This window comes from Ambystoma mexicanum, chromosome 3p (genome assembly GCF_040938575.1).
Source record: "Ambystoma mexicanum isolate Mex_15411 chromosome 3p, UKY_AmexF1_1, whole genome shotgun sequence".
In the NCBI taxonomy this organism is placed as follows: Eukaryota; Metazoa; Chordata; class Amphibia; order Caudata; family Ambystomatidae; genus Ambystoma; species Ambystoma mexicanum.
The window spans coordinates 858,345,516-858,359,349 of record NC_090925.1 but is presented as its reverse complement, the minus strand read 5'-3'; the positions used below and the strand labels follow the sequence as shown (position 1 = coordinate 858,359,349).

At 40.5% G+C, this 13,834-nt stretch overlaps 1 long non-coding RNA gene across 1 annotated transcript in view; it reads left to right on the top strand.

Annotated features, from left to right (window-relative positions):
- Nucleotides 1–3,207: 3,207 nt before the first annotated feature.
- Nucleotides 3,208–13,834, top strand: part of LOC138581006 (uncharacterized) — a 29,054-nt gene continuing 18,427 nt past the window's right edge. Inside the window, exon 1 of the long non-coding RNA XR_011304402.1 lies at nucleotides 3,208–3,383. This is a non-coding gene — a long non-coding RNA (uncharacterized lncRNA). The remainder of the gene's footprint in view (nucleotides 3,384–13,834) is intronic.

The window sequence follows — 13,834 nt, the reverse complement described above, 5'->3', positions numbered from 1 at the left end:
TTTAAGTTACCCTGTTCAATGAAAGCACAGCTGACCTTGCATTCCTCTCTTGCCTTCAGAGCTCTCTTTACCCTTGTTTCTCTGTTCACTGCAAGTTCAAAGGGGCTAATGGAGAGAGAGTGCAGCAGTAATCCCCTTCACTCGTGTGCAAAAAAGGCCTTTGTGGAAGTGCTACACATTTTATTTTTATTTTTCACATAATTGCAAAACAGAAATAATGATGATTATACTGTTATTAAACTAAATGTATCCTGTCTGCCAAAGACCAGTATGTGCTAGTTATTTTTTTTATTTTTAAAAAGGCTTTCAATTCCTTTTCTAAAAATGTAATCGGTTACATAATGCTTAATTACAGTATTGCTACTGTAAAACATTACATTGTCTCCATGCTTTACAGTGAAGTGTATCAAAATCTCAGTGTCGACTAGATTTCATTTTGTTGGGGAAGCTGCATCATATTGACGAGTGGACACCTTTGAAAATGTAAATGACGCAAATGCTTTCAACTTGTCTCCACCAATCATCTGATGCCATACTCCTCGACATCCTATATTGCCATGTTGGTTTATACCTGCTAGCCTGAAAGTGAGGTGGCAGCAAACTACAATATTCTGTCTAGTTTGCCCAGTTCTCTGCCTGCTATTCCATCCACTCTTAGTCGTCTACATAATGGATACACAAAGCCAACTTGATATTTACTTAAAGTAGCGATCAATAGTTTAATCCAGACTGTACATCTACATACCTACTGCAAAACTGTACACTGTAGTTGGCCTGCAGAGCTCACTTTGCTCTATGATTATGATTGCATTATATATTTGCACCTGCAGTATTGCGAGCAGGCCAAACTGTTTTAAGAGCTATTTTATCATATCTATTTATGTGTGTCCGTTCATTCAGTTAACCTTTTCACAGACACTCATCCAGGGCTCGCAAAGTATTTTCACCCACTCGCTTAATCGAGTAGATTTTAAGAAGGGCCATTTCCAGGGGCGGTTGGAATCTTTTATTTAAAGTTTACTTTGCAATAAAATGTCAAATACAAGTTTCACTGTGCATGGCTGGTCTCTGGGTGGCAGCAGTGTGCCAAACTAAAGTGGGTTTGCAGTGACGTGCACCATTTTACAAAAAGAATTTGCAAGGCCTGACTTCACACTAGTGTCTTACTTCAGCGGTATACAAAACCTCTGTACTGTTGCTCATTTTATAACTTGGGTACAAGTATCTTCTGGTGGCATTAAAAACATTAGTACAAAATTGCTAATCAAATGGGTTTGTTTGCTAATCAAGAAAAAATGTATTAGCAATCTCTGCTAATCAATTTTTGAAAACTAATTTATGCCTTGACTGCGGTTGTGTATACTACTGTCAGAGCATTTTACCCTGAAGTTGGTTGAAGTAGTAAGCATACTGTAGAACAAAGGATCCTGTTTCCACAGTAACAGTAGTAGAAGGGGGTTGTCAAGAGGTAATAAGAAACATCCTGACAATTATACCAAAACATTGCAGAGGTCTGAAATACAAAAGAAGTTGTTGAAGCTGAAGTTGTTTCTTTATTCGTTGAACTGTGGCAAACCAATCCTGGAAGGACGTTATCCAGGATTACCCATGGTGCTGTTTTCTTGGCTGGAATTGGAAGAGGAGCTTTTCAACAGAAAGCTGCAGAACTGTTACCAGTGGATTTTTTTTTTGGCGAACTTTTATTTCATTTGGAACTCAAAATAACTGGTTCCAGACTTTACTTTTCTTTTTTGAACATTCTGGAGAAATTGACTTTGAGCAATCCTGGGCAAGGGACCTATCCAGGACAGGTGAAGATCATCCAAATCGCTGGTCGTTGGTTATTTATTTATTTATATTGTTTGTTTTACTTTGAATTTGTTGTTGTTTAGTGGTGCTAGGAGAAACCCCTTGGACCTTAAACTAGATAGGGAACTCCCTGTTAGAGTAGACTTAGCAAGGATTAATTTGCACTTTTTACCTTTAGTAAAATGTTTAATTTGGAGAAAACCATAAGCAGTTGTCCTCACATTACTGACCCCTCATAGGGGAGTGAGAGCATGTGCGCTGCTGCATACTGGGATCCTCTGTGCTCTGTCCCCACCTGTCGCCTCACTCCAGCGTCGTGCAGTACATTGCGGTAAATGCACATATCTCGGAAACCATGCATCCTAGGGCCTTGAAACGTGGTGACCTTGAGTTATGTTCCTCATGTCGGGACCGGTCCTTCTACAACCACATTGAGGTTTCGCTGATTTCAGGCAACAGTCTCATGTGTGAAGGTGCTGAAATTGGGGGAAAGAGGTGGGGTGTCCACATGTCATGTAATGTCGGAGAGTCCTAACAAGCAACTATGCAAAATCTGGTGCGGATAGCTTTGATAAAAATACCAATTAAAGGTTCTTTAAGTTACAAGATGAATATTTTTATGTACTCCTTTCTGGGTATAATTACTAAAAATGGTAGAAATTGAGGAAGTATGTAAAAGCAAACTTACATGTTATTAATATTAAAATAATATATGCTGTGAACTTGAATGTAAAATGTTAAAATTTTATTTTGAAAATGATTGTTATAATGTATTTAATTGAAATATATGATTTTTAGTTATAATTGTGTTTTTATGTAGCTGTGTAAAATTGAAATTATTTATATTTGTGAAAATGGACATTTAATTTTTGTGACACCCTCGAAATCGCCCCTTAAAGCCATCCCTTACCTCCAATTTTATTAAGAACCTTTGAAAAAGAGTCCAATTGAAAAGACCAAATTTGAAATTTTAAAAATTCCAATTACTCTTTATTTATGGATAATGACTTTTAGAAAAAATACCAATTAAAGGTGCTTCAAGCTACAATAATACTTGTATGTGCTTGATACATGTTATGTTGTGTCGTTACCAAAATCAACAGAAATTGAGGAAGGATGTAAAACAAGGCTTACATGGTGTTAATATTAAAATAATATATGTTGTGAACTTGTAAGAAACATGTTTTAAATCACTATTTGTTTTCAAATTATGTGCTAAAATACATTTAATTGAAATATGTGATGTTTTGTTCCAATTGTGTTTTTTTATATAGTTGCATAACTAAGTATTTGCTGGTGTAATTAGTGCCAATAGTCTTCTCGTCGTGTCGGAAGCAGCTGTTCGTTCCTCTCAGTTCAGGCAATGCGGCTTGACAAGTTCTTTTACATTGCAAGGTTCTTTCCTCTAATCTTTCTCCTATCCCGCTGGAGTGGAGCTGGTCCTGGTGCTTCTCACCACCCGTGGCGTACTACTGTGTACTACGGTACCTCGGAAATTGGGGTTCGGAGCTGGTGCAGGTACTGAGGTTCCTGGCTCGCATGTACCATGCCTCTCCTTAACACTCTTCACTAAGGTAAGCAGCAACGAGTGCTGTACAAAAAAGGCAGTGTTATAAGGAAGTGATTGTGATCCGGAGACTGTCGGGGTGGGTCACCCCTTTGATCCGCTGATTACTCTCTGATGACAGTTTGATGACAGTTTGTTGGCGGGGATATCATAACTTGTACTTGTAAAAAAAAACATTGTACATTGCAGCTCGAAGTGGGCTGAGTCCAAGCATTTTGTTTTTTCAAGCATCGCAACATCTGATTCTAATATACTCACATAAGCTCACGTTGGGAACATTACACTACTATAAAAAATGGTGGATGAATCGGCACAACAAAAAGATGAAAGTGAACTGCTATTGGGTAGAGATAGACAAGGCTCAAATGATCCAACTCGGAACAATGAGAGTTCTGACTTTGACACCAGAGATATTGCTCACTTAGAGGGAATAATGGAAAATCACAGTAAAGACGTGGGAGTGGTGCGGGCGCAGCCGTTTGCCCGATTAACATCAAAGTGGTAATGGGGGCTTTAATGATTTTCAGTGAAAACATTCTACAAAAGGAACAAATCTCTGATGCAGTGAGCCCTTCCCCAGTTGATATTCCGGATAAGACGCCTTTTGAATAAGAAAAAAGTACTCAGTTTGTGAACACTAATGTATCAACCCTTTTTAAGGAAAGAACTAAAGAAGATTTGAGGCTCTCTGGCCTGGGCTGCCCCTCAGACGAGCTATGTCTATCTTTTTCAGAGCCCTCTACTTCCACAGTATATACTTTTGGGAAGAACAACCGCAGTACAGATCAACTGATAAAAAAAGTGACCCAATCTCAATGGAAACAAACAACGTTAACATCGGATGCGTTGGTGTCTAAACAGAGATTCTTCTTCCAAAAACAAGATCAACGTGACAAACCAAATCTGGCCTTTTAAAGGTCCAATCCCTTAAAGACCAGTTAGAGGTCACTAAAAACACAGAAGCTATTGGAAAACACCTTGGAGACCAGGGCCACTATGACTGAAGCTGTGGCCTACGTAAAGATAAAAACACAGTCTCCGTTGTTAAAACAGCCTTGTAATTCTCGTAGTAACATAATGCGTGCGCAAACTATAGAAGGAAAAAATGCACGCAGCTCCTTAAGTAAAAACCAAGACGAATCACTTATTGTGGATGAAGAACAACAGCCCAACATGGAGTCGACTGACACGGAATCCGCATCCAACAAAAAGTCATCTACAATAAACACAGAGTTAATTACCACTCTTACCTTGATACACCCTACATGAAACTCCACGAATCCTTGAAAGATCAAGTTAGGGATCAGTCAACATTAATTGCAATGTTACATTCAAAACTCCTATTCATCCAAGGTTTTGTAACTGCTCTGCAATCCTGCATTTCTAACATCTTACAAAATATAATTGATTCCGCTATTCAAGACAAAAATAAAAGAAAATCTAAACCTGAGAAACTGGACCAAATAGCTAGGGTCTCTGATATGGTCACGTTGGAGATGAAGGATGTAGCCACTGAGACAATCGAGTCCCGGGTCCTGGTAGTCGCAGATGCCAAAACAACAAGTAACTCAGACCTACATACAAAAGCAAAAGAGGACCCAAAAACAGCCATCAAGAGAGGTTGCAAGGCATAACAAAAGAGAGTACTGGTTGCAACTCCTCTGGGATAAGAACAGGAGCAGCCAATCGCCCAATAGTGACAAATCATGAAGAAATAACATTTGTTTGTTCGGATGAAGAAGTAGAATATGTTGAAGAGCCTCAGCTTCAACAGATGCATAATAGTAAAAAAATGACAAATCTACCAGCAGAAAACGCACAGGAATTAGATCATGGTCCTCCAAAGAAAAGGAAATACAATATCTTCTGAAAATTAAGCGAAGTGGAGCGCAAATTGAATTCCCCTAACACAAAAAGACAGCTGTTAAAAGCCAGACTGACAAAACAAAAAAAAACTTGAAAAAAAACAATCCACCATTTTTGAGTCACTGAATAGAATCAAGTTTAACAAGAAACGCTTATATTTTGTGAAAAACAGTTGAGAAAGGACATAATAAACACTGATGATAGTGCCTCCACTGCAAAAGTCCCGTCCCCAAGAAAGAACTTACAGCTAGGCGCTTCGGGTATGGGTCATAGTATCCCAAAGGAAATATCGAAGGAGAATAATGTGGAGGATTGTGAGGAGGCTATTGAATATCTTTCAACATACTCAATAACGGGAGACGAAGACTCGGATGAAGAAGGGAGTGAGTGTATATTGGAAGAGACAGTCCATATACAGGTCACCTTAGATCGGGAAGACGTCTCCAGTAACGAGAAACAAACTATAAGGGAAGTGGTGGAAAGAGAAGGTCAAGGAGTAAAACCGATAAATTCCCCACAACGGCTAAGCACAAAGGTCTGCCCGAAAGAGTGGTTTCCGAATAAAAAAACAGAGAGTGGTCCTTAAATCTCCCCCCGCAATAAGATCAGTTACTTTTAAATCCCCTAAGGTTACAAAAAGCAAGTGGTTGGTACATAAAACTCAACCCCGGGCATTGACAAGATACCGAGAAGTACAAGAGACAGACACAGAAGATGAAGAACACCTCACAAAGTTTGTACCTCTAAAAATAAACAACCCCCAGAGACGTCTCCTAAAAAAAGGAAAAAATTGAATAAGATGTACAATGTTATGTTATGTTACTTGGCATTTATATAGCACCTTATGTATCATTGGTATGATCTCAAAGCTCTGGTAGGTTGAACGCCCTCGGGAACCATAGTTGAAGTCAGTAGAGAGAGAGAGAGAGAGAGTCATAAGGTGCGTGGGTGCACCGGATATGTGTGCAGCCGGTGTGGCAGTTGCATGATAGCTGCTTCTTAGCGGTAGGTGTGGTGATGGGGAGGTCAGTTGTATGTGTTCATTCTGGAGGGTGGACACCCAGGCTGATTTCTGGCTATGTTAGGCCTGAGGAGACGCTTAAGCTAGCGGTGTGTGCTCAGCTAGCTTTGTTTAATTAGGGTGATGAGGAGTATGTGGCGGGTCTTAATATGAGAACAGCTATACCGAATGTGTCATAGTATCGCTGTGTTCTAGTTGAGTGGTGGTGTATAGGAGAGAGTAAGCATGGTAGTGTGATATGGTGGTCATCGGTAAAGCGCTTGAAATCAGGCACTCCATATGTACCATCTATTCTATCCATTTTATTTACTCTGTCCATTCATTCCACTTCGTCTTTTCATCCATTTTGTCTGTTACATCCATTTAATCTACTAATCCTTTCATCCATTCCATCCACTCAACCCTTCATCCACATGATCTGCTCCATCCATTCCATAGACCCATTTCATCTTTCCCATCCGTTTAATGTGTTCTATTCGTTCCATCCTTCCTATTCATTCGATCCGCTCTGTATGTTCAACCCACTCCATCTGTTCCGTCCACTCAATCTGTTCTGTCCGTTCCATCCACTCCATCTGTTCCATCCACTCCATCTGTCCCATCCACCCCATCTGTTCCATCCACTCCACCTGTTCCATCCACTCCACCTGTTCCATCCACTCCACCTGTTCCACCCATTCCACCTGTTCCATCCATTCCATTTGTTTCATCGACTCCATCTGTTGTGTCTACTGTATCCGTTTCATCCACTCCATCCTTTTCATCCACTCCATCCTTTTCATCTGTTCCATTTATTCAATCTACTCATCTTTCCATCAGTTCAATCTGCTTGTTCGTCTCATCCGCTCAGTCTACTCATCCGGTCTATCCGTTCCATCCCTACCATCTACGTCTGTTCCATCCACTCCGTCTATTCCATGTACTCCATCTGTTCTATCCACCCATCCGTTCCATCCATTCCCATCCATTCCATCCACTCTGTCTGTTCCATCTAGTCCATCTGTTCTATCCACTCCATCCGTTCATCCACTCCATCCGTTCATCCACTCCATCTGTTCCATCCACTCCATCCCTTCCATCCACTCTACGTGATTTATCCATTCCATCCGTTTTATCTGCTGCATCCGTTCTATCCACGTCATCCGGTCCATCTACTTCATCCATTTCTTCCGTTCCCATCTGCTCCATCTGTTCCAACTTCCATTTGTCCCATCTATTCCTTTTGTTCCATCTATACCATCCGTTCCATTTATTCCAAACAGTACGTCTACTCCATTCCATCTGTTTCGTCTGCTCCATTCGCTCCATCGGTTCCATCCGTTCCGGTCAGTACATCCACTCTAGCTAGCACTCTGTTCCATCCAATTCAGCTGGTACGTCCACTCCGTTCCATCTGTTTCATCTGCTCCATCCGCTCCGTCTGCTCCATCCATTCCATCCGTTCGTTCTGACCAGTAGACTCAGTCCAATCAGCTCTCCAATCCATCCGTTTCATTCACTCTACCCATAACATTCATTCAGTCCGTTCCATCTGCTCTATCCGTTCCATCCGTTCTATCCACTCCATCCATTTCATATACTCCCTCCGCTCAATTCATTCACCCTTTCCAACCATTTCATTCCTTTATCCACTTTATTCATCCACTCCATTCTTTCCACACGTTTGATCCACTTTTCTGTATCGTCTACTTCATCCTTTCTTTATATTTAATTTCCATTGACTTCTTCTGTTCCATCCACATCTTCCGTTCCATCCACATCTTCCTTTCCATCCACTTCTTCCTTTCCATCCACTTCTTCCGATCCATCCACTTCATCTGTTCCATTCATTTCATCCGTTCCATCCATTTAATCCTTTCCATCCACTTCATCCGTTCCATCCACTTCTTCCGTGCCATCCGTTCCATCAACTTCTTCCGTGCCATCTGTTCCATCCACTTCACCCGTTCCATCCACTTCACCTGTTCCATCCATTCCATTCACTTCATCCATTTCATCCACTTCATTCGTTCTCCTCAGTTTATCCGTTTTATTTACACTGGTCATTCTAGTTTTCCGTTTCTTCGATCGGGTCTCTATGCTGGATTGTTATCTTTGTTCAACAATCTTGGGTTTCTGTTTATTGTGGTTGTTTAGTCTGTTTGTGCTAAGAGTCGATTTTTTAAGGGAAGAGCCACGTTTTCAGTAATTTGCGGAAAGACATGAGGTCTTCGGTGAGTCGAATGTGGGGTGGAAGAGAGTTCCACAGAGTGGGGGCCAAGGCTGAGAATGATGATACACCTAACCTGACTGAGTTGGTAATAACGATAACGAACAAGATGAACCACTGTCATGATTTGTGCCTCTTAAAACAAAGGCTTGTATAAAAAGAAATGAACCCATGTTTCTAACAATGGATGAGAAAAGGACAAGTATCGATAAACGGCACACGACCAAAAGAAGGGAAGAAAAGATGTCTAGCAGAAACGCTAGACCCTCTTATAAGGAATTTGTAGAAGCCAAACTAAAAGACGATATAATCCATCGTCTTCTGCTAGAGAATATACACAGAAGACAGGACGAGTTGGTATTAAATTGTGCCAACATACTACGTCTGTTAGATTGCTTCCCAAAATTGAGATCTCTTAACTCTAGTGACTTCCATTTAATTGAATTCCCTGAGGAGGAGAGACTGGATAAAGCTATCATCTATGTTGCCTCTAAAGGGGGAAAAGGTCAGAATTGTGTAAGTAAGAGACAAACTGGTAACTATGGGATTCGAGTTGTTTGAATATGATGAAGATGACAGAAAAAATGAGAGACAATGTTGAAAGTCAAATTCTTCTAAAAACTTGAGGAAATATTCGCAAAAGGATGACCATTGCTAGGAGGTTAGGGGGGTGGTGACCTGGGGCAACCCTCTCCTAGAAGAAACTTTAAAAGAACATTGGACAACAAAAGGGTCCAATCTAGAAGAAATCGAAAACTGGTCCTTGATAGCCAGAACACTGGCCGGAGGTAATCGGACCTTATAGCATTCCGTATCCATACATCGACCCAAGGAGCTGGACGAGGAAAAAAAGTTAGACTTGCCTCTTGTAACACTCAGGGTTTTTCCCATCTATTTTGTGTCAACGACTTGCAACTTGACGCTTACGAAATAATATATCTTCAAGAGACTTGGTTATCCGAAGCTCCCTTACTTGACGGATATGAAATTTACATCAACCCGGCCGTAAAAGGAAAAAAGGGACGACCTACGGCAGGACTCTTGATTGCCTTAAAAAATACTCTAAAATGTAAAGTATTCAAAGAATTCCATCCCTCTCCCTGGATCCAGGCCCTTTTAATTACAAATGGTTTAAAAAGTAACGCTCCTCTGAGAAACATTTTATTAATGAATCTCTATTGGAACCTGGTGTGTAGTAAGGAGGAAGACTACATCAGTACAGTAATAAATCTCATTGACAACGTAGGGGGAATAATAAACAACTTTGAAATTTTGATATGTGTGGATCTTGACATCCACTGTTTCGACTAGAAAGCCAACATTATAGCTAGTGGTTCTATATCCTCCACCCCCCAGGTGGCTAGAGGAATTATATGGCGAAACGAGATGGAAGAGAGGAACATCCACATGGCAAATGGTAATGTACAGGAGGATATTCCAGCCAAATCCACCTGCAAAAGAGGTGTAGATCAACAAATACTTGATTACGTGTTCGCTTCTGAGAAACTGTTTGTGAACCTGATAGATTTCCGTATTAAGACTTCGGACAAGAGCGATCATGAAATCTTGACCATCTGTATTGGGAACTGGTTGTATCAGAGCCATAATGAAACATGGACGAATAGGTATGTACAATCGCGCCACAACAGACTTGCAGCTGAGAATAAACTTGACATTGAAGCCCAAGAGTCACGTAGTCTGGAGGCTTTTAATGAGGTGTCTAGGGATTCCGCTAAACAAGGTTTTAAACGAAAGCATGTATTTGATACAGATATAATACGGAAAAAAAGGCCTTGAAGATCAACTTGAATAGAGCCAAGAAAGAACGGAATCCAACACTTCTTAAGAAATTGAAACAACAATATAAAAACTGGTTAAAGAACCAAAAATAGCTCTTACATCAAAGAGACGTTAAGAAAATGCTAAGTTTAATCTCTGTACAAAACACAAAGGGCATTTGGAAGATACTGAACACCTTGAATGCACCACAAAACTCCTTAATGTTGAACGGTGTATCAGCAGCAGATTGGAGGAAACACTTTGAGATCCTGTTTAAGTCTGAAATTAATTTGGGAGACCGGCCCTACTTATCTAAAACTGCCTGGTCCTTTTTTCGACGAAAAGATCTGACATCAGGGCACTGATAATATCATCTAGTAACTCGAGGGCTCCGGGGCCTGACTGTATGTCCAACTATGAACTAAAAGAGGACCCCGATGGATGGACGCAGATCATGTACACCATGTTTACCGAAATAAAGAGAACAAAGATAATACCAGCATCATGGTGTACTTCAATTGTCGTCCCCATATTCAAGAAGGGCGATAGGACCGAACCATCTAACTGCAGACCTAGCGCCCTTCTTGATGTTGTGGGTAAGATTTTCGGCACCTTGCTCCTCAAAGCCTTTAATATCTGGAGTACGAACGCCGGCCATTTGACAAATGGCTAGCAGGCTTTGAGACTGGAATAGGAACTCTCCTCAACTTGTTCCTGATAAATCACATCAAAGCAAATGTAAAAGCACAACCGAAAAGGAAAGTACATCTGGCGTCAATAGATCTCGCTCAAGAGTTTGATGTGATTGATAGATCTAAATTATGGGACAAGTTGAGGAAATGGAACTGTCCTGAAGATCTAAGAGAAGCTGCAATGGTCTTGCATATGAATACCATTATGAGTGTTAGACTCGATAAAAGAGGCATTCTCACAGACCCAATAGTAACAACATCCGGTGTAAAACAGGGATGTAGATTAGCTCTGACATTGTTGAATTAATTCATCTCGGTTCTACCTCTAGCGTTCGATAAGACCAGAATGTTTCCTCCAAGAATTGTAGGAATAGCAGTGGGCTGCCTGCTGTATGCGAACGATCTTATTTTGCTTGACCAAACACAAGTAGGATTACAAAGACAGCTGGACGCCTTAAAGATATACTTGGATGTAAACAACCTGAGGGTCAATGTCACAAAATCGAAGATCTTGACATTTTCTGGGAAAATTTCCCATAAACCATCGGGGGAAACTATCTTGGTTCTTGAAGGGAGAAAAATTGCAGAAGTTACAAACTTGGTGTATCTGGGTGTCTGTACAAACAACAGCATGGTTGAAGCACTGCAGGATGTCTAGATTGAGAACAAAGATGACTAATCTTACTTCACAGGGTCGAATCATTGCTAACAGATTCTGCAAGGTCACGTTACAAACAGCCATCCAGTTTTACGACATGAAGGTAGTACCTATCATAACATATGGCTCAGAATCTTCACCATTACTTCCCAAGGACCTTTGGCTAAAGCTGGAAGGCTTATATTGGAGAAAGATTTTGGCTCTCGGGTCCTGTATTCCATTTGATCTAATATGCAGAGAATTGGGCTTGAGTTCACTCTGGGCCATTGTACAATGGAAGACATTGGCCTTCTTCCGTAAATGTTTATTGAATGAACGGGAGGGGGGTTTTGAAGTACTAACAAGACACTACGAGCAAATTCGGACCCACAGTTAACATCTTGAAAGAAAAAATGCTTGAATATTCTGGTGGAAAAAGGCTATTCAGAAGAAATCTCGCATTTTAAATCCTGCTAAAGTAAAAAAAGACACCTTCTTGACCTAGATTGGATTTATACGAAAGAGAATGTCCAAACATTAAAACTCTATGGTAATAAGGCACCGAACTACAGAGCCAGGGGAAACCCACAGCAATACTTTAAAGAATTCACCTGCAGCTCGTATACAAATTATTTCTTGAGACAGCAGATGAACCTGGTACAGACCAAAGAGGTGTTGGAAGCAAGAAAACAGAAAGAGCAGAGAGACTTAGTATGTAGGCGGTGTAAATGCCGGAAAGAAACCTTGCAGCATATAATCTTGTATTATTTCTCCCTAATCAGTCAAAGGAATAACTGGTTTGGCAAATTTATCAAGCAACACTCCACCAGATCTCTAATCCAATGGTGGGATGCTATCTTACAGGAGGAGAGTAACTCCCTGATTCTTAGCACTCTTGGCTTCCTGAAATAAGTATTTGGTGACTTAAACGAAATGATAGTAACTGGAAGAGAAGTGAATAACCTTCGAGAAATGATGGACTATACTTATATAATGTCTTTTTGTCTTTTCTGGCTCCCTAAGTGCAAGTTTTCCTTTCTTCTTCTAAACATTTTTAACAGATTACTCTTATTCTTTTAACACCTCTTTTTCTATTATCTTCTTTTTCTTTGGTTAAATTTAAAATAATTTGTTGTTTTTTAGCCTAAGGTTTTCATGAGTAAAACCAATAAATGTTAATAAAAAAAATAAAAAAAATGTTGTTGCATAAACTTTTGTAATTAATATTTCAGAAAATGGATCTATAATTTTTGTGACGGCCTCAGCATCACCCCTTAAAAAAGTTGCTCACCTCCAATTTTAATATGAATCTTTGATAGAGTCCAATTAAAAATACCAGATTTGACATTATAAAAATTCCAATTACACTTTATTCATAAGAGTTTTTAGAAAAATACCAATGAAATATTCTTCAAGTTATAATACAAATACTTTTATGTACTTCTTTAGTTTTCATTTTTTTCTGGGTATCTTTACAAAAACTACCAGAAATTGAGGACGTATGAAAAAGTAGATGTGCATATTATTAATATTACAAAATATACGTGTTTGACTTTTATTTAGTTTTATTTATGTTGACACTTTTAAATATTTTAAATTAGTAAAAACCTGGTTTACTGTTTATATGTTTTGTACAGCAAGAAGCAAAATTAAAAATTATATTATGGGTTGTGTGCATTCCCACAAGGAGGGCCAGGAGGACGAGGACTGGGGGGGGACCACATCTCACCGACACAAAAGGACTAGTGTCCTGATTCATCATCTAGACACAGGTGCATGGGCCTCTGATTAGCCCCACCTGCAAAGGAGGCAAGGTCAGAGGTGCTGGCCAAGGGCAGCATGCCTCTCCCGCCGCTGGAGGAATACAATGAACACACCAGCAGCAGAGATTGCACAAACCTCAGGTCCCTGCACCAGCACTCCCAAGATGGTGCCTCACTCGTGAAGCACCGGAGTTGCTGCCCACAGACCCCACCTTCAGGCTGCACAACCACTGCTGCAGCTGTGGGGCAATCGGGTACAGCAACTTGAGTGGCTCTGCGTTTTCCTGGAGCAGCAGCAGATGGTGTTCGAGGCAGTGAGCGATGTAGGGCGCATCATAACTGGGGAACTTGCAAGCGTGTTCAGCCGGCTCAATGCCATTAAGAACACTGGCATGGACATGCAGCAATAAATATTTGGGCTGGGCAACACCATGGGGACCGCGACTGAGGCAGACCAGGAATTGCCAGGCAGATTTGATGCGCTGATGGTG